An 18,882-nucleotide genomic window follows, 5' to 3' on the forward strand; every position below is an offset into this window, starting at 1 on the left:
TAATAATAAAATGATTATTATCATTAAATAGAAAATAATCATAGAAAATAATTATAATAATAATAAAATGCAAGCCAAACCAAAGTTTGGGTCTTAGGAGGTTAATAGTCAATGTACAGCAGAAAGTCATACAAGTGTAGAACTGTAGCTGGTTTTTTCCCCAGTTCTTGTTTCTCTCCAGTAGATTATTCTGCAAAAATGAGCAGCATACCAAATTATCTGTTGCATTTTATTTTCCATGTTTAAGTCCTTTAATATTCTCCCTGTGTGACTTGTCTTGTTGTATATGAGACCATAATGGGGTTACTGACAGAAACAATAGCAGGAATAAGAACTTAAACAGTAGCTTAAACCACACTCAGAACGAGACGTAACACACAATCTTTGATGACTGTTGTGTAAGAATGAAACTAAATAAAACATAAATCTCTACAATTAGTCTAAATATAAAAACGGCTAATACACAGTCAGACTGTAACAATAATTCTCACTTGTGTTTAACTCTCACTCTTAGACATCTATTTCAACCCAACATCAAGATGCTCCAGTATCTCCACATCACCCAGTTTCTCTCAGTGATCACACCAGTTAATGGGATGAATGAGATCAGTAGCTAAGGGAGATGCACTCATGAATATTAATGAGTCTCCTCCTGCCATCCTATGGTTTAGAAATTTGTGACAAATCCATCTGATGTTTGTAAAACCACAAAGTGCAGGTGGAGTGAAACGGAGAGCTTGAATTCTCCTCCACTGTACAGTTTCACACATAACACACACAGCCAGCTAAACATTTCACCCAAGATTAACAGCATAGTGCTAACAAGTACAAATACAGTAAAGACATGAGCTTTCAAAGTCTCAGTTTATTTCAAATGATTTAAAATACATCAAAAAAATTAAATCATCTATTTCAGATTTCAGATTCTACATTTAAACAGACTTTTATTATTTTAATTTCCTCCTGTGGTTTATTTGTGTGTTGAAGCCCTGAACTGAAAGCTGTGGAGGAAAAAGTGCTATGTAGTAATTTAATGTCACATTAATTTGATTTAATAACTCTTTATTTCAAACAAAGTAGATCATTTTTTAAACTTAGACATCTAATATGTTAGAATTTCAGGATATATCAAGATTCTACATATAGATTTTAGTGATCAGTGTAAGATATTCTGTCAATATTTCCAGTTTTCACATTATTTTGATTTCATTGACAAGGTGAGCTGAAATAAGGTCACAGCACTTCAATAAACTTTTCACAATGAACTGTTCAGTGCTTCTGTAAAAACAAACTTTCACAAAGAATATGAATCTTTTAATCTGCAATATTTCATGAATGATCTGGAATAAAACAATATCAGCTCTAACTGATCTGATTCACTCTTACAGAGCACTGAAGTGGCAGAATCTTTAGAGGAGATTCTTTAGATGCAACATTTAGATATGGCAGTAATTTGTCAGTAAATGTGTGTGTGAAAGTGTGTAAGTGTGTGTTAGTGAGAGGGTCAGAGAATGACAGCTTTCCTCTGTCCCAGTCCAGTTTCACTCTGATCCTCTGGAGTTTCTGTTCTACTGAGAGGAGAGTGTCTGTCTGTGGTGTAGAACCTGCAACATATTACCATCACTATACATGACAAACCATATTCCACTACTGGAGATTATCATCCCCTTCCTCTGAGCAGATTCTGTCATCACACCCACTAACCAGAATGTACAGTCTCCAACTTCAGCATCCCAGCTGTGTCCCTGAGTTAAAGCCCTCAGAGCCCAGAATACATGGATATTTATCAAATCTCTCTGGATTATCAGGAAGTTTCTGTTTCTCATCACTGAGTCTCACACTGGTCAGATCATAAGATACAATGAGTACAGGATGAACAGTGTTGGGGGTCCCAGAAGGTACAGGTGCTGAAAACACACACACACACACACATGATGTAGCTAAGCTAACATTATATTCACATGGAACTAGCTAACATTTGCAGAAACCAAGAATTGATGACTTTACAAAATTAACAGCTTGCCTTATGCAGTTTTCAGAGTGTGTTTAAATTAGAGATGTAACCAATCATTATAACAATTCTAATTCTATGATAACTTTTGTAAAACCACTGTAACTCTTCAGTAATGGTTAATAAACATGAACACACACTTTACTCAACGAATTAAAAAAAGACTCTTATTGTATTGGACAGTGACCTGCATCTTCTCCCAGACTCTGAACTTCAGGTTGGCCAGATGTTTTGCCACATGGATCAGTGCTCCTGAAAGCTCCTCTGGATGCTGCAGTGTGCACTGGGCTCTGCAAAAACATTCAGGAGTCAGTGTTGCTGTGGCTTTGGATTCAGAAACACAGAGAACCAGAGAGACAGGAACCACATCACTCACCTTTCACTGTGGCCTTGTAGTTCTGGAAAACAACAAAGCAAATATCAGTGGATATGATTTACATTTTTACACCACTGAAATGTGGCGTTTCTGATGATGGAAAGAAGTTTGACTTTCTCACAGTATAAATACTGACTAAATGATCCTCACTTGTAAGAACAGGACGTCTTCAGCTCTCATCTCCTCTTCTACGGCTCTGATTGTGTCTGAAAGAGATGATGTGTCTCTGCTCAGCTTCTCAATCTTCTCCTTCATCATCTGATTCTTCTGCTCCTCTTCCTCTCTCAGTGCAGTGATCCTGACTGGCTCTTCATCTCGTGAGAAACTGGTGAAGCTTCTCAAACTGCTCCTTAATCTGACGCTCTGTGTGTTGGGTCTGAATCTGCTGTGCAGAGGAAAGCAAAAGAAATAGAACTGATTTTACAATGATGAAGAATAGAATTCTATCAAAACCATGTAGTTTTGGACTCACAAGAAGGAGATAAACATAAGTTTCTCTAGATAGAGCACCTCCCAAATGCTGTCAGTGGAAGATGACACCAAGTTAAATTAATAAAATCTTAGTTATAACTGACTATACCACCTAGAGTGTAAACTGAGACCCCAGGAACTCACTATTAAAATAGGTTCGTTGTTAGGGGATGGAACAGTGGAAAACAACACCTGACAAAAACTTGAGCACAACAATTCTTTATTACAATCAATGAGATCAGGAAAGGATAAAGAGAATCAAGTCCAAAGTCCTGGGCATTAGAAATCACAGCCATCATCCCTTTACTCTCGATCAAATCATCGTATCATTTGTACTTACAGTGTGACTGGACATCAACACCGCTATCCAGTCTGGGTGTAGTCATGTGCAGAAGAATCACATCAGTGTTCACTCTCATCTTCACAGCACCCACAGTACACTCTAGCAGCCATTCATTCACCCATCTCATGTACTGCTAGCCCAACAGTGCTCCATGAACCGCTGACTCCTCCGTCTTTACTCACAGGGGCGTTGCACACTTACACAGCCATAAGCTGCCACACCACAGGCTGAAGCACTCACTAACTGAGTGTGTTAAAGATATTAGAGATTGGATGACCGATAATTTTCTATTATTAAATTCTGTTAAGACAGTGAAAGAGACCTGGGCGTAATATTAGACAGCAACTTATCCTTTGAAAATCATATATCCAATATCACAAAACAGCTTTCTTCCATCTTAAAAATATTGCCAAGCTTAGGAACATTTTATCTGTATCTGATGCAGAAAAACTAGTCATGCATTCATGACCTCCAGACTGGACTATTGTAATTCATTACTAGGTGGTTATCACTGCATCATCAATAAACAAGCTACAGTTAGTCCAGAATGCAGCCGCCAGAGTTCTTACCAGATCAAGAAAAATTAGATCATATAACCCCAATATTATCATCCCTGCACTGGCTACCTGTGAAGTTTAGAATTGACTATAAATTAGCTCTACTTACATACAAGGCTCTAATTGGTTTAGCTCACACCTATCTCTCCAATCTTCTAACACGTTACAGTCCACCATGCTCTTTAAGATGTAAAATTCCAGACTTCTGGTAGTTCCCAGAATATCAAAGTCCACAAAAGGGGGTAAGCGTTTTCATATTTAGCTCCAAAACTTTGGAATAATTCTTCCTGACAGTGTTAGGGCTCAGACACAGTCTCCCAGTTTAAATGTAGACTAAAGACTTATCTCTTCAGCCTGGCATACATCTAACACATCCCATAACCTTGTGCCCAAGTACATCTGATTAAATGCACATTCATCTAGTACTGCTAATATTATGAACAGCAGCTACGCTAATGCTGTTCCATTGTTTCCCTTCTTCTACCCATCCCGAGGCATACACAGACTGTGCCTGCTCAGTGGCATCCAGGAGATGGACCAGCTCCAGCCGGGTTCTGCTTTGTGAGGATTGGGGTATTCAAAGCAGCGCTGTGGATGACAACAACCTCCTTATTGATTTACATAACACTATACACATGCTGTATCTACATCACACAATTGTCACCCAAATGAGGATGGGTTTCCTTTTGAGTCTGGTTCCTCTCAAGGTTTCTTCCTCTTACCATCTAAGGAGTTTTCCTTGCCACAGTCGCCTCAGTCACCCAGGCTTGCTCACTTGGGATAACATCTAGGACTGTTTGTCTGTTTATATGTTTGTTGTTTTCTTATGTCGTTTCTCATGTAAAGCTGCTTTGAGACAATGCTCTTTGTTAAAAGCGCTATACAAAAATAAATTGAATTGAATTGAATTGAATACATTGTTATGGGGTCTCTATTTACCTTATCGTTGTGGTATGATTCTGGAATAAATGTGTTCATCCTGCTGGCTTAGAGTTTGCTAATTTGCTAACATTGTTAATTATCTCTGTTGAGGTTATAATGAAAGCTTAGTTGGATTCATGTGCAGTGCAATAATGCAAAATGTGAGACAAAGGCAGAGTTGGCAGAAGACACATGCAGATGGTCAGAAAAAGCCAAACAGTCCATGTAGCAAACAAATCCAAATTGTCAAAATACAAACAGCGAAAATTCAAAGAACAGAAAACAGGTCATACACAATGGCAAAACAATTGCTTTAATTCAATGCTTGTTACACAGCGAGAAAACTGGCAATACTTTGCGTGGAAAAGCTGAGGTGGCGTGTTAAATAAAGAAAGATCTGGAAGTGAAAACCTCAGAGTCTCAGAGCTCAGAAAAGGGTTCCCTCTGCTGGATAGGAGGAAATGTGAAACAGTTAAGTAACAGATCCCTACCATAAACCCCTCCAGGTGTTGTTCTTCTTCTGGGTCAGTCCCAATGTGTCTAGGAGCATGGCGATCAGGGTGAACTTAGTGAAACTCTGTGATCAGGGATGGATCTAGAATATCATCAGTTAATCAGTTGATAAAAGAATGGACCAGGTAAGCAGGGCTCCATTGACCTCTGTAGGTGGTAGTGGTGTCACTTGTGGCAGTGTCAGTGTCTGCTTGTTTGAGGAAAATGGCATGGAAGGAGTATTGCAGGTTGTTCTAGGTGGTATGTCACGGGATTGATCTTTTTGAAGAATCTTGAATGGCCTGGGGCTCAGTTTGCAGTACAGGAGTTTAAGGCATAGATTTTTGGTGGACAGCTAATCCATCTGTTCATTTGATATTGAGAGTGTGGTCGTCTCCTTATTGGCTTGAATGTGCTGGGTACAAATGGCTTGTTAGAGGGTGTACATGGGCTCCCACACCTCCTGGCTCCAGTGAAACCAGTCATCCACTGTCGGTACATCTGAGGCTCTCCTGACCATGGGAACATAGGGGTCTGGTATCCAAGCATAAACTGAAATAGTGTGAGACACGTAGGAGGTGTGAGTAAGCTAGTTTTGTGCACACTGAGTCCAGTGGAGGAACTCACTTCAATGCTGTTGTTTGCTACAGCAGGTGGTGCAAAGGTAGCAATCCAACTCCTGGTTTTACCCATTGTGGTTGTTTCCATGGCTGTGAGAAGCTTCCTCAGAGGGACAAGCTTGCAGGCTTTGAAAACTCAATCCACCTCCATGAGGATTTTGGTGGCGAAGTCCCATGCGCAATGTGTGGCCATGGGCTTTGGGGTAGAGGGAGGGGTTCAAAGAGGTCTCAACACATGTAGAGCAGAGCGTTAACACACGTTTTAACATCCATAGCTAGGGAGGGCCACCAGAATGCATTGCAGAAAGAGCTGTGTATATCTGTCGATACCTGGATGTCCCTGCACTCTAAGCATTGTGGACCTATTTGATGGTTTGTTGTTGAAGGGTGGTAGGCACGTATAGTCACACTGGGGGACATTCATCCTGGTCTTGTTGTGCTTGGCAGATTTCCTCCATGATGTCCCAACGTATGGGTGATAATGATATTGGTGGTGAGAAAGAGCATTGGCCTTGCTGGTCTTTGACCCTGGACAATAAGTAATGATGAAGTTGAACCTTGTGAAAAACAGGGCCAGTCTTGCTTGAATCGGATTAGCTGCTTGGCGGCCTTAATGTACAGGTTCTTATGGTCAGTGAGAACCTAAAAGTTTGCTGAGCCCCCTCTAACCAGTGTCCATTCCTCAGGGTTTCTCTTAATGGAAAGTAGTTCTTGCCTCTGCTGGGGTTAGTTTGCAGGTGAAAGAATGCACACAGATACACCTGTTTTCTGGGTCCTCATGGTAAAGTGATAAAGGCCATCTGGGTGAAAGATGGGTATAAGTAGTGAAACATAGCTTGAGTTTCTCAAAAGCTGACTGTGCTTCTTCAGTCCAGTTTAATTTCTTGGGGTTCTCTTGAAGCAGGACTGTGAGTGGGTTTGCTATGATGCTGTAATCCTTGATCAACCATCTGTAAAAGTTAGCAAAGCCAAGGAAATGTTGCAGATCCTTGATACTGGAGCAGGTGGGCCATTTGGTCATGGCACTGACCTTGCAAGAGTCCATTTCCACTCCCCTGTTATTGATGATGTATCTCTGTAAGGTTATGATGTGCTGATGAAATGCACACTCAGCTTTCTAAAGTAGCCAAACATTTCAACTCCAGTCAGGCATGTGAGATGTGGGAGTCTTTAGAGTAAATGAGGATGTTATCAATGTACATGATCAAGATTAAGGTGGTCTATGAAGATCTTATTCACGAATGACTGAATGACCCCATGAGACACATGAGACACCTCTTTAGTTTGATGAATGCAGTCTGACACTCCTCACTACAGAAGAACAGTCGACTTGCCCATATTACCTTTTCCCACTAGAGTGTGCAGAGGCTTTGCCAGCTATGTGAACAAACTGGTGATAGTAACTCATAAATCCCAACAGCTGTCTCACCTCCCTCACATTCGATGGTGAAGGCCACACCTCCAAGCACTGAACCTTGCCCTTGTTCACCTGAACTTCCTTTAATGAAATTATGTGTCCCATGAACTGGACCTCTGGCCTCAGGAGGAAACATTTACTCAAAGTCAAAGTCAAAGTCAAAGAAGCTTTATTGTCACTTCAACCATATATAGCTGATGCAGTACACAGTGAAGTGAAACAACGTTCCTCCTAGACCAGAGGTGCTACACATAACAAAGACAAAGTACATTGGCGCAGACAAACATAGAGCTAAACATAGAGATAAAACTAAAGTATACTTAAGGTGCAAGAAAACTAGACATACAACAAGAAGTGCACAGGATGACAAGACAGGACAGTGCAGACAAACAACATATAGACCGACTCTGTGTAAAAAGAATAAGCGTTGACAGTGAGTGCAAATTTTAAAGTAAACATGTAAACAGGATCAATATAAAGTTGGAAGTGTAATGTAAAGTGACATATGCGTGCAAAACAGGACAATTTTTTGTGTCTATACGGTGTGTGTCCGTGTCCAGCACAGTATAGATCTCTGTTGAAAGCAGTTCTCAGTTGTATGTGTGTGTCTGTTTCCAGCACAGGTCAGTTCTCGTTGGGAGCACAGTTCTCAGTTTTTGTGCATGTGTGTGTGTTGTGTGTGTGTCTGTGTCCAGCACAGTTCAGTTTCTCTGTTGAGATCAGATCTTGGTTGTATGTGTGTGTGTGTGTGCATGTGACGCGTCCAGCTCAGTTCAGTTCTCTGTTGAGATACCTGATTGCTTGAGGGAAGAAGCTGTTCAACAGTCTGGTTGTGCAGGTCTGAATGCTTTGGTAAATCTTTCGGATGGCAGAAAGTTCAAGAGTGTGTGTGAGGGTGTGTAGGATCATCCACAATGCTGTTAGCTTTGCGGATGCAGCATGTGGAGTAAATGTCTGTAATAGAGGGAAGAGAGACTCAGATGATCTTCTCAGCTGTCCTCACTATCCGCTGAAGGGTCCTGAGATCCGAGACGGTGCAAATCCCAAACCAGGCAGTGATGCAGCTGCTCAGGATGCTCTCGATGGTCCCTCTGTAGAAGGATGGGAGGTGGGAGATGAGCCTTCCTCAGCCTTCACAGGAAGTAGAGACGCTGCTGGGCTTTTCTGGTGATGGAGCTGATGTTGAGTGACCAGGTGAAGTCCTCTGCCAGGTGAACAGCAAGGAATTTGGTGCTCTTGACAATCTCCACGATGGACCCATCGATGTTCAGTGGAGAATGGTCACTCTGTGCTCTCCTGAAGTCAACAACCATCTCGTTACTCTTGTCGACATTCAGGGACAGGTTGTTGGCTTTACACCAGTCTGTTAGCTGCTGCACCTCCTCTCTGTATGATGACTCATCGTTCTTGCTGATGAGACCCACCACGTGCGAACTTGATGATGTGGTTGGAGCTGTGCATTGCTGCACAGTCATGAGTCAGCAGAGTGAACAGCAGTGGACTGAGCACACAGCCATGAGGTGCTCAGGGCTCAGTGTGGTGGTGCTGGAGGTGCTGTTCTTGATCCCGGACTGACTGAGGTCTCCCAGTCAGGAAATTCAGGATACCATTGCAGAGGGAGGTGTTGATGCCCAGCAGACTCAGCTTCTCGATCAGGTACTGAGGAAGGATCGTATTGAATGCTGAACTAAAGTCAATGAACAGCATTCGTAGGTAAGGGTCTTTATTGTCCAGGTGTGTGAGGGCCAGATGGAGGGTTGTGGTCATGGCATCGTCTGTGGAAGCGATTTGGACGATACACAAACTGCATGGGGTCAGTGAAGGTGGCAGCAGTTTCTTAATGTGCCTCATGAGTGTGCCTCTCGAAGCACTCCATGATGATGGGTGTGAGTGCAGCGGAACGGTAGTCATTGAGACAGGACACTGGAGACTTCTTCGGCACAGGGATGATGGTGGTTGACTTTAGGCACTTTGGGACAACGGCGCTGCTCAGGGAGATGTTGAAGATGTCTGTGAAGACATCTCTAGCTATTCTGCACATTCCCTGAGCACTCTGCCAAGAATGTTGTCTGGTCCAGCAGCTTTCCGTAGGGTTAACTCTGCATAGAGTTTTCCTCACATCCTCATGTCAAACCCAGCGTAGAATCTGTTCAGCACATGTGGAAGGGAGGCATCACTGTCACAGGCAGGTGGAGCTGGCCTGTAGTTGGTGATGGCCTGGATGCCTTGCCATATCTTGAGTGTCACCGCTACCCGGAAGTGGCTGTGGATTCTCTTGGAGTGTGCACGCTTTGCCTCTCTAATGCCTCGAGACAGTTTGGCCGTGCTGTTCTTAGAACACTCTTAGATACTCTTCTCTTGACAATATTTTCCTTCTATTTAGGGTATTTAGTCGCTTCCCCTGGCAATAAAGTTTTGTAAATTTTCTATATTTCTATATTTCAAAGTTTATTTTGGATGTTTTGCAGTATTTTAGATTAAATACATATAAATTCTTTTGGTTGGACACTTTCCTATGGACTTAAAACTGATAATTGAGTTTGCACTTGAGTTAATTGAGTTTCTGAATGTATCCACATTAGTGTTTTGTTTTTTCTACCAGTTTGTAGTCTTCTGTTGTAGTATGGTTAGCAAAGCAGGCCAGGGCATTGGATCATGCCAGGATAGAATAAAGAGAAGCCCTGTCACTGGCTAGGGCAGTAATGGAGCAGCAAGCATCCACTTGTGCATCCCCAGCAACAATCTATATCCCAATAGATCGTAAACTTGCTAATTTCACTGGTATCACCAAGCTTTGAGAAGGAAGCACAGAATAGTGGATAGTCTCTATGAAATCGTCATTTCATGTTATGAAGGTGCCAGAAGTTGTTCATGTGGAGCTGATTAAGCAGCATCTAAAGGGGAAAGCTAAGGATACTGTGAAGGGGACTACCATGCGGAGTCCATCTTCAAATTGCTTTATGAAACCTATGGGGACAAGGGACTGATTGTCCCAAGGTTAAAAGGAATTTTATGATTGAAAAAAATCATCTGGTGAGATCACACATGCATATGCTTATGAGAGAAACTTTGCAAGATAAAGCACATGAAAAGAGTGTTTTAAAAGAACAGTTAGTCCTTAGATTTCCTAAGAAGAGAGATGAAATGAAGGCTCAAGGAAGAGCTGAGCTTGACTTTTGCACAGCTGATATATATTTTGGTATGGTTGATTATATATATATATATATATATATATATATATATATATATATATATATATATATATATATAATCAACCATACCAAAATAAAGAAAATCCACATTTGTTCAATTCAGTTTATTTATCTAACACATTCAATGAAAGTCAAACAAAAAAACTCTAAGGCTCTTATGACCAAATTACAGAACAGAAAATACTTTTTATTGTATACAACTAACAAAAGTATAAAGCAAATGATTACATAAAGTAATCCTGGTTACGGCACTTCATGTGACAAACCTCGGCCAATCAGGTGCTAGGTCATGGTGATGCAGGTATGTTTCTCCAATCACAAACAAGGTCACAATTCAAAGCGCGGAACCAAAACATGTAAACAGAGATGTTACTCTTTTGGGATTTGCTTACCGTTTTCATTTTTACTTCCACTCTTTACATTTACCTTGCTGCTTACAATGGCTTACTCAGTGTGAGTCAAACAGCTGCTCGACAGAGGAACTGAAGAGAAAGAGGCAGCTGCACAATCCTAAAATCGCGGTAAGTCTAAATTCTTCTAACAACATAACCCATGCTTTCATTTGGCAGAACCAGTGTAAGTTTTGTAACAAAGCATTTTTACTTGTATTTTGTAGAAGGCAGTCCATCAGCTACACAACTCTGAAGGGCAAACTGTGAGGCGCTATGACCCGGAGCATGGGTATGGATGAAAGATATAGGCTAACATGCACTCTGTTGTTTCAGAAGCAAATAAACACGTTGTTTTAACTCTGTACTTTTTTCCTCCACAGATTAAGCTCGGTATATAATGAGACAGTCACCCTCATTTTAGTGGGAGCACTGTCCATAAGCAGCGAATTGCCACGATGAAGGCCTGGATAAAAATGACTTTGTTGGTAAGTAATTTTCACTGTGTTGTTGTTGTTGTTATTTAGTTGTTGTTAGATTTTGTTGTCACCATGTTGTTGTTCTCAATTCTGTTTTTGTTATTTATCTGCGTAGATATATTTGGTTGATTTTTGTTTTAACAAACCCATTCACTTGTTTCTAGTTTCCCATAAGACATACTATGAGACCATGCACAGAAATTTCGGTACAGCCAGCCAGAGCTAGCAAGTGTGGCTGCAGCTAATGAGACCTCAGAGGAGGAAGAAGGTAAGACAGATTAGAATTAAATTCATTTTACTTATTTCTGTTGCATTAGTATAAACTGTAATGATGTACATGTTGCTTATTATATGTAACAATTGTGTTTTCAGCTCTTGGAGGCGAGGCAAAGTGTACTGGCTGCTGACTTCTGGAAGGGAATCACTGCTGACATGATGTCAGATGAAGATGGTGCCATTGATGGAGTCTTGGGGTGGATTGTGAGACCTCCATCGTTCTGCAGCCAGGAGCTCAGCAAATCTGTAGCTGCTAAGCTGAAGGCGAGACTAGAGAAGCCAGTTCAAAGTATGCAGCACTGCATCACCGGCATCTGTGAACTGGGCTGCCGTCTAACAGAATGCCACTGCATACCTACAACCCTGAGGCCGACATCAAGCGTTGATGCCTTGAAAATAATCTCTGGCTCCTTTTTGTGTGTTTATTTTTCCTATGCCTATTTAATAAAACTCTTACATTTTAGCAACATGTCTCTCCATGGAGTTGGAGTTGGCGTCCTCAGTAGAGCGGTTTGGGGCCGGTGTCCCGAACTGTAGTGGGTCCAAGGTGTCAGGTAGGGAAGAAGTGATGAAGTCTCTGATTAGTCCTTTGAATCACTTCATCACTACTGAGGTAAGGGCCACTGGGCGGTAGTCATTCAGGCAGGCGGGCTGGGGTTTCTTGGGGACCGGAACAAGGGTGGACCCGTTTGAACCCACGTGGATTATAGACTCATCCAGGGAGAGGTTGAAGATCTCGGTGAACACAGGAGCAAGCTGGTCAGCACAGGCCTTCAGGACCCGACCCGTGATGCCATCTGGTCCTGCTACCTTCCTGGTGTTCACTCTCCTGAATGCCTTTCTCACGTCGTGGTCTGAGATGATGAGCGTGTTGTCCTCTCCGGCATGCTCCACGTGTTGTGCTGCCTATAGCACTGCTAACACCGTTAGCATTATTTCTTATTTCTTTCAGCTGTTTCTCTCTGCTATAATCACCAGGTCTGCTCCTCTTCTCTTGCAGCTGCTCATGCTCTCACATATTGTGAACAATCACAATTTTTTTATTTATTAACAAATATTTTATCATGGTTTGTTTTGTCACATAAATCTTTTTTAAATCCCTTTTATTTGTCAGCTTTGTGGATTGTCCTTTGAATGATCCATTATGGCAATGACCATATCATAGAATATGTACATTAACATTAACCCATCATTCCAAAAAGGTTAGTGTAATTGTTTATATTCATGCTTCTGCTTTAACAAATTAAGCGACACACAGTTGTACAACAGCAGAATATTATTGTAATCAACCAACATGTTGTCTTGAAAGAACTTGTATTTGACTATCATTTGGTGTGATACCATGGCTTCTTTTTATTGCTTTGTTTCTCTTCTGTAATTTCATAGTTTCTCTGCACTATAATAAAATAATTCTGCACTTGCAACCACCTTCACCTCAATTACTGTTGATGCTTGTCATTTGGTGTGATACCACAGCTCACGCTTCATGCTGAAAATGTTGCTGTATGATACTGAACATTTATCACCCTCAAAAACATATGGCTTCCTGTATCAGTGAAGCACTGACCGAAAAGCAGCACCTTTATTCACTGGTAAACTCTTCACACCATCCAGATGTAAACAGAATGAATATCAGTATTTCAACTGAAATATGAATATCCTCATTACATACAGTAGCAAATAATTCATTTTGAAACTGTGAATATTCTATAAACATAGAATTGGTTTGCTACATTAAGTCTTCTACTCAGTCATGAACAGAGACTATCACAAAACAGCAGAATGGATAGGAGCTGAAAACAATAAGAAAGAAAGAGCTTGCCTTTGGTTGACTTTGCAAAGGACTGGAAGGTGCTTACTGTCTTTACAGGATGGCTTGCTCACTCTGGGCTCTTCCTCTTAAGCTAAAGATATGTTCATTTTATAGCAGACTCAAATCTCTCCTCCTCCTATCTATCCCAAGTGCGATGAGTAAAACCACCTTTGGCCACAACATGGACATTCAGGTCAAAATCACCAAAATAAAAGCATATCAACAAAAGTCAAAAAACACAACAGCCATGACCATTTTACATCTCATTACAATTTTCCAGCAAGGTCATTTGTTTTATTCTCTCTCTCTACCAATATATCAGTCAAATAAAACTAAAAATGTTCATATACAACATTTCAGCTGTTAATTTTCTTCTCACAGATCCAGATATACTCAAAACTACAGGAAACATCAACCCAATTTGGTCAATCCTGCAACATTGGGGTCTAAAGCTGGAAAGTAACAAATATTTACATAGAATGATATAATGTTGATTTGTGCTATCAAATCAGTTGATTCAATTCAATTTATTTGTATAGCACTTTTAACAATGGACATTGCCTCAAAGCAGCTTTACAGAAGTATAGAAACATAGAAAAAATTATAAAGTTACAGCAAAGTTACAGTCCAGCAAATTGTGTGTGTGTGTGTGAGTGTGTGTGTGTGTGTGAATACCTGACATCTGAGTTGTTTTGCTTCTGGTCACTTTAGTTTCTGCTGCTTCATTCATGTAGATATCTTCAGATGAAATCTCACCATCCTTTAGATGAGCAGACCTGCTATTTGCAAAAGCTCCTGAGTTTTCAGAAAACAACTTATTTATATTTAGTTTTCCTGCGTTCTCTACAGATACAGGAACTACAAAGAGCCTTCAGTGTATGTGAATTGCAGATCTGTACAGTCGCCACTGTAGAATTCAATTCTATGAAACTGGATGTATTTTTATATTTTTTTCTCAGAATAGGAAGTTAAAAAAAGTTTCTGAAAAAAAAAAGGAGAACACTGTGTGGAGACAGGCTCAGGTCTTGACCAGTGAGCCGGTAAGTATGAGCCAAGAGAGTTCTAAGCTTTAAAAGAATCAGACCAAAACCAGATCTGCTTGTGTTAAGATACTACTGATCAATCCCTGGAGGATCAGACGTAGTTTTAAACTCTGATACTCTGATATTAACTGACACTGTCAGAAAGCCTTTCCTCCCTTCCTTCTCAACTACATTCACAGAGTGCTTTCACTTCCTGTCAGGGTAAATATTGGATATTTTATGTTTGTTAATGTAAATCTCTCATTATATGTTTAACACACAGTCCAGTGCCTTCTGTGCCGTCCCAAGCCCGGATAAATAGAGAGGGTTATTCAACATCACCCGTTCAACCTCTAACTTCAGACTCATCACCGTGTCCGACACTCTCTTCACCTTCAGAACATTCCTCACAAACTCCTCCTTCAAGACCACACCTACCCCATTTCTCTTACAATCCACACCATAATAAAACAGCTTGAATCCTGCTCCTATACTTGCTACCCTTCCACCTGGTCTCCTGTCGGCATCCGGCGTAAATCATTGCCAAATTTAACCATGCGAATCGTCACTACTCTGAATTTCATACCGGATCCCAGGTTAACAATGACCGCCATCAGGCACCGTTGACCTACAGGGCACTGGTGGAAATTGGGCTGCTGTTGGTTGAAAGAAGTTGAGGAGGGAGGAGAGTGTGTAGACAGAGAGAGAAGAGGAAAGGTAAGAGTGTAGGATTGAGAATAGGAACTCTGAATGTTGGTACTATGACAGGGAAAGGTAGAGAGCTGGCTGATATGATGGAGAGCAGGAAGGTGGATATACTGTTGTTAGTGGTTTTTCAAATTCAAATTTTATTAGTCACATACATAATGGTACACAGTGTGATATGCAGTGAAAGGCTTACACCACTGTTATGACCCTAGGAAAAGGAATAAGGACAGAACAAAGACAAGATAAAAAATATAAAAATAAAATACAAAAATACGAAATATAAAAAATAAGAATACGAATTATACTAAAATACAAATATAAAATATAAAAACAAGTTCACAGTAGCAAAAAATATAATAGAATAAAAACAGAATAAAATATAATAAATATAAATAAAGTAGGGTATGTATATATAATATGTATATAAAAATAAGAATATGTATGTGTAAAAAGTGTAAAATGTACATACAGGAAGTGTATAATACAACAGCTGTGATACAAAGTTATGTAAAATTATAAATTTATATACAGTTATATAAAGTGTAAAGTGAATAGAGAGTGTAGTGCAATAGTGTCCAAGGTGCAGTACAAAATTATTGTAAAAATGATATAGAGTGAAGTGTGTAGTGTGCAATAATGACCAAGATGCAGACAGCAGCAGTACTGGGTGGTCACGAAGTGGAGATGAGGTGATGAGAGCAGTGGTAATGTCCATCTTTAAAGTGCAGATGTACAAAAGTCCTCTTTGTATGTAAACGGGAGCAGACTGTGCAACCACGTAAGTTATGTGTTGCATTGTGTGCACAGTCTTGGAGATGTGCCAAATGTGCAGATGTACATTGTGTGTTTATTGTGTGCCACAATCCTGTAATGTGCAATATCCAGTGTGGTTGGTTGGAGTTCCAACACGAGTGTAGGAACATAGTAGGTCTAATCAGATGAGTCCTATGTGAGGTTCTGATTGAGAGACCGTATAGCCTGCGCGGAAGAAGCTTCTCCTCAGTCTCTCAGTGTTGGTCTTCAGGGAGCGGAAGTGCTTCCCAGACCTCAGCAGAGAGAAAAGTCCATTGTTGGGATGGCTGATGTCCTTCACAATCTTCCTGGCCTTGGTCCAGCACCGCTTGTTGTAGATTTGAGTTCAGGTCAGGAGCTCGAGTGCGGATGATGCGCTCCAGCTGATCGCACCACCTTCTGAAGAGAGCTCGTCTGTCCCTGCATGGTGCTGTTCCCGAACCAGGTGGTGATGTTTCCCATCAGGATGCTCTCTATGGTGCAGGAATAAAGTTCCGTAGCACCTTAGCAGAGCAGTCTAAAGTCTCTCAAGTGTCTGAGATGGAAGAGACGCTGTCGGGCCTTCTCCACCACGGTGTTGATGTGACAGGACCATGACAGATCCTACGTGATGTGAACACCGAGGTATCTGAAGCTGTCCACTCTCTCCACTGAGCTGCTGTTCAAATGCAAATTCAAATTCAAATTTTATTTGTCACATACGAAATCATACACAGTATGACATGTAGTGAAAATGCTTTTTACGACTGTCTTACATAAAAGAGGAAAGAGTAAAAAAGAAAATGTGTGGACATGAAAGATAGGGAATATAGTTAAGAAGTATAGGGAAAAATAGGGAAAAAATTTAAATTTAAAAAAACTTGAAAACTGTCAGATATGCATATGCAAATATATGTCTATGTATGTATATATAACAAATATAAAAATATAAAAACAAAAAAAAAATATATATATATAATGTATAGTACAATATATTATATGTATAGTATATGTGAAAAATAAAAACAATATAAATAATGTGTAGACTCTATAATGTACAGAAGATACAGTATATGAATATATGTAGATAAAATGGTCAACACTGAAATGGTGTTTGCCAAAAAAGAATATAGTATGTACAGTGTGCATATGTAAAGATAAATATATAAATATATTGTAGAGATGTATATAGTAATGCAAAATATAATGTCCAGTTTAACAGGGAGTAAAGTGTCAGTGCAGTGTTGCACACAAAGATGAACAAGAGAAAATGTACAGTGAGAGTGTTATTGTGTGTACAGAAGTAGTGCAGAGTACAAAGTAGTGCAATATTTGCATGTGCACAGCAATCAGCTGAGGTAGAATGTCATGTTATGTTGTGTGGGGAGTAAAGACCAGAGAGTCCAGATCCCTAGGTGTACTGGAAGTGAGGGGCCCGAATGGCCTGCGGGAAGAAGTTCCTCCTCATTCTCTTCTCTGTGTTCGCCTTCAAGGAACAGGAAACGCTTCCCTGACCTCCAACAGAGAGAAGAGTCCATTGTTGGGATGGCTGAGGTCCTTCATAATCTTCCTGGCTTTTGGTCCAGTTAACCGCTTGCTGTATATGGTGTCCAGGTCAGGAAAGCTCGGGAGATGCGGATGGTACGCTCGGCTGATCGCACCACCCTCTGGAAAAGCTTTCTGCCCCTGTCCCTGTTTGGTGCTGTTCCCAAACCAGGCAGTGCTACTTCCCATCAGGATGCTCTCAATGGTGCAGGTGTAGAATGTCTCCTAGCACCTTTGAGGGCAGTTTAAAGTCCTTCAGGTGTCTGAGATGATAAAGACACCTTCTTTCAACAGGGTGTTAACGTGACAGGACCATGTCAGGTCCTGGCGTGATGTGGTGACACTCTAGGTACTGGAAACTGTCCACTCTCTCCACTGGGGTCCGTTGATGGTGAGGGGTTGGTAATTCCTCTCCTGCTTTGTGCTAAAGTCCACTATCAGCTCCTTAGTCTTGCTGACGCCAGGAGGAGATTGTTGACCTGGCACCATGTCTCCTGGTTTTTAATCTCCTCTAGGTAGGCTATCTGCCGTTATTGGAGATCAGGCCCATCACCACAGTATCGCCCAAGAACTTCACAATGTTGGTGGAGCTGGAAGTGGCCAGCCATAGTCAAAGGTGTACAGAGAGTACAGCAGGGGTTTCAGAACACAACCCTAGGGGCTCCAGTGCTGAGGTGTGAGTGAAAAGTGAGACATATGGCTGCTCACCCGTACTGCTCTGAGGTCTGTCTTGCAGGAAGTTGGAGATCCACCAACACAGGGATGTACTAAGGCCCAGGATCTCCAGCTTAGTGGTGAGTATGGAGGGAATTATGGTGTTAAACGCTGAACTGTAGACTACAAAACAGCATTTTGACATAATTCCCTCTTCTGCTGTCCAGATAGTTCAGGGCTGCGTGATGGAGGGTGTGCGATGGCGTCCTCAGTAGATTGGCTGGGACGGTACGCGAACTGTAGTGGGTCCAAGGTGTCAGGTAGGGAAGAAAGGATGACAGTCTCTGATGAGACTTTCGAAGCACTTCATCACCACTGAGGTCAGGGGCCACTGGACGGTAGTTGTTCAGGCAGGCGGGCTGGGTTTCCTTCAAATAGAAACAATGGTGGACTGCTTCAGCGCATGTCGGGATTGTAGACTGCTCCAGGGAGAGTGTTGGAAAATCTCAGTGAAATCACAGGAGCAAGCTGGTCAGCCACAGTAGCCTTCAGGACCCAACCCATGATGCCATCTGGTCCTGCTGCCTTCCTGGTGTTCACTCTCCTGAATGCCTTCCTCACGCCATGCACCCAGATGATGAACGCGCTATCCCCTCTCCTGGCATGCTCCTCGTGGTGTGCTGCCTATACGCCAGCTGCTGGCAATTGCTAACACCGGCAGCGCTCTGAGCTGGGCCTCGCTGAGCATAAAAAGGTGTTTAGCTCATCTGCCAGAGAACCGCTCTGCATTCACCGATCTGGAAGA

At 41.4% G+C, this 18,882-nt stretch overlaps 1 pseudogene; it reads right to left on the reverse strand.

Moving 5' to 3' along the window:
• Positions 1 to 1,147: 1,147 nt before the first annotated feature.
• Positions 1,148 to 7,344, reverse strand: LOC131354642 (zinc-binding protein A33-like; annotated as a pseudogene).
• Between the last annotated feature and the right edge of the window lie 11,538 nt (positions 7,345 to 18,882).

This window comes from Hemibagrus wyckioides, linkage group LG06 (genome assembly GCF_019097595.1).
Source record: "Hemibagrus wyckioides isolate EC202008001 linkage group LG06, SWU_Hwy_1.0, whole genome shotgun sequence".
Lineage (NCBI taxonomy): Eukaryota > Metazoa > Chordata > Actinopteri > Siluriformes > Bagridae > Hemibagrus > Hemibagrus wyckioides.